Source organism: Cibotium barometz, chromosome 64 (assembly GCF_041138505.1).
Source record: "Cibotium barometz isolate CiBa-2024 chromosome 64, ASM4113850v1, whole genome shotgun sequence".
NCBI lineage: Eukaryota > Viridiplantae > Streptophyta > Polypodiopsida > Cyatheales > Cibotiaceae > Cibotium > Cibotium barometz.
In genome coordinates this window covers 7242164-7245855 of record NC_141109.1, presented here as the reverse complement: position 1 = coordinate 7245855, position 3692 = coordinate 7242164, and positions in this window count along the sequence as shown.

The window sequence follows — 3692 nt, the reverse complement described above, 5'->3', positions numbered from 1 at the left end:
TGTTGGAAGAAATATTTTCTTGTATGGTATAGCTAGAATGCTTCAATCAATTGCTATTACATTACTTTGATCCAAATGTTGGTATTGGTTTTCTCTAAAGTTTTGTGTCCTTCAATATTTTGCCATGTGGTCAAATATATTAGAAGAAAATGTTGTGTGTCATACAACTACATTGAGTTTTTCAATTTCAATTGCAGTGCTTTGATTGAAACATTGGTATGACTTATATTATCAAAGGTGTCAATGTGGTGTCTATTGATATTAGGCCACATGATCTAATATTTTTTCTCTGGAAATATGTTTTTCTAAGTATGCTCAACATGCATGTCCTACATGCACATCAATGTGGAATATTGTAGCATGTGTGTATGGAAAAATATTCTAAAATGTTCATTGCAACTATATACATTGTTGTATCTTAATTCAATAGTCATATAATATTACTTTTTGAGATTTTTTTGCCACATGGTCAAAAATATATTTTGATGAAGTATCTACCATCCATGCATACTATTTGTATATTAAATTTAATGTCTTATACAATGTACATATGGAATAGTACAATAAACTTAGCCCTATTGAACTATATATAATGTTTTTATCTTAGCTTACTAGCTCTAAAATGAAAAAAAAAACTTGTAAGAGACTAGATGTCTATTTTGTTCTTAACCTTTGTGTTGTATGATAGAATGATTCAAATTTGACTAAGAATAGTCTATTTGCATATTTGGCAGATTTGAGTAGAGCAAACAAAGTAAGTGATGTGGCCTTGGCGAAAAGTGCTACCAAACTATCTGTGATACTTGATCTCAATGGTCTTCTTTTACAACATTGTTTTTCCACATCAAAGAGGTTCCAAAGTTTTCGAGTGGGCAAGCGATGGGTTGTTCTTCGACCAGGATGCATTGAGTTTCTTGAAGCTACATTTGCAAGATTCCAAGTGGGAGTTTGGTCTACAGCTTCACACAAAAATGTCATCGCAATAATCAATTGCTTGGAGAGCTATGCAAAAAGGAGATATCCTTTTTTCATGATTTGGGGACAGGAGAAATGCCATACGCATCCACTCAAGATCATCTATCGGCCAGACAAGATGGGGGTGGAAGCAATGTTCAAGCCCCTTCAGTATGTGTGGAACAAATATGGCAATGTTTGTGAACATAGCAAGACTATTTTGATAGATGATAGTCCCTAGAAGGGGTGTCCTAACCCTCTTGAGAACTGCATCTATCCACAGACATTTGATGTTAACCAAGGAGACTCAATCTTGATTGAAGTCAATATTAGGTAATTTGGGAAAAATCTCACATTTTGGGAATCAATTACTCCATATAGTTTTGGACATATTTTAAACTTACTAACTCCAAATTTGTCGGAGATCATAGATTTAGATTCTACTCTTCAAGATCTTTCCGATGATATGTCACATGAGGGGGTTTTGACAAACTTTTGGACAAGTTCACCATGCTCCCATTTTTCAAATGGGAATGGGATTTTTCCCAAATTATCTAATATGGTATTATTGAGGAACTTCTACCCTACTTGACTCGCTTAAGTGGATCCCATGATGCACGTGAAGTCATAAAATTTGATCGATATGGACTTGAGCCAGTTCAATATGGACATGAGTTGTACACACAATTCAAGGTTGTGATTGACACATGGCTTAAAGGAGATGATAATGCTATGTCATCTTCATCATCAGTACAACCCAAGAACATCAATCGTGGAGATGGAATATATATGAAACAATCTTCAATCACTTCTTGCTTGAAGAGATCATCAATTGTACAAGGATCATCATCAAGAGTCTCAATTCATCCAACCCATCCATTGGGTGTCTCACAAGTATCGAGGTTAAAGCGCATTCCTTTGGTTTCTACTCTAAAGGATATGGAAGCAATGCAACTTGCTCATCAGCTAGGATATAAGAACGACTACATAAATGGTCGTGTAGCTAGACACTTCATAAAAAACCTTCAAAAATTGTACTTTCCACGAAAATGATGTGACACAAAAATAATACACTCTTTTCTACAACTTGTACCTTGGTGTTTATAAATGCGTTCAACATCAGAGAGACTAGCTCAAGATTTATGGATTGTGATTTCATGGAAGAATTCATTGTATTATATATAAGCTCCTCAATGAAGAATGATATTCTAAATGTAATTTGATGGAGAAAATGTGTTTTTATGAAAAGGTATACTAATTGTGCTTTGATATTAAATGAATGCGTGCATGAATGCAAAATACACTAGAAAAGTTTAAATCTCAAATTAGTCTCGGTATTGTTGTTTTGAATTTTATTTTCAAGTATATTGTTGAAGTTATATTGGAAGAAGCAATTTCTTGTATGGTAGCTAGAATGCTTGAATCAATTCCAATTGCATTACTTTGATCCAAATATTTGTCTAAAGTGTTGGATCTTTTGATGTTTTACCACATGGTCAAATATATAGGAAGAATTTTTTTTGTATCATATAGCTACAATGCTTTTGCCAATTGCAATTGCACTGCTTTGATTGAAATATTGGTATGACTCATATTATCAACGGTATCAAGTTGGTGTCTATTGATATTTGGCCACATGGTCGAATATTTTTCCTCTTAAAATATGTTTTTCTAAGTATGATCTACACATATGTCCTATATGCATATTAATGTGGGAAGTGTTGTAGCATGTGTGTATGGAAATATATTCTAAAATGTTCATTGCAACTATATGCATATCCAATAGTCCTATAATATTGTCTTTTGTGATCTTTGGCCACACGGTCAAAAATATACTTTTATGAAGTATCTTGTGGTCATGTAGCTAGACACTTCATTAAAAAACTTTAGAATTTTACCTTCCGCAAAAATGATGTGACAAGGCAACAATACATTCATGTCTCTAACTTATACCTTGGTGTTTATAAATTCTTTCAACATTGGAGACTAGCTCAAGGTTTTTGGGTTGTGATTTCATAGAAGACTTGATTGTTTTGTAAACAAGATCATCGTGGAAGAGTGATATTCTAACTATATTTTGATGGAGAGAATGGGCTTTGATGAAAAAATATACCAACTGTGCTTTGATATTAAATGATTGCAGTATGAATGCAAAGTATACTAGATATATTAAATCTCAAATTAGTCTCATTATTGTTGTTTTGATTTTTATTTTCAAGGGTAACGTAGATATCCTTTTTCCAACTTAGAAACATTCAGCACAAATATAGACAAAAAGAATATAGTGTGCTTTGATCTCAAATAATTCTAAGTAATATTTTTTGGGATTTTCTTTTCGAGACTATTAACCACACATACATATTCTTTCCAACTTACTAGAAAGAGCTAACCAGAATTATAACCATACTATTATATTGTATGGCGACTATGCATATGTAGTCAAAGGTCAAGGGTTGGAGAGAGAGAGAGAGAGAGAGAGAATGCATTGATGTCCAAGCATCATGTATTAATATAAAGTGAAGTAAAGAAGAAATTCCTTAGGAAAACACACATACTCTATAGTTTTTTGGTTATTTTTTCAACATTTAATTTGCTTTATTCTCATAGATAAGGTAAACTTTTAGGTTTGGCTATAAAAATATAAATATTTGTATACAAAATGCACAAAAAATAGGTCTATTTCTCAAAGTGGGACTTAGTAAATTCCCAAATTCCCCAATATGGTGTTTACACCGCAT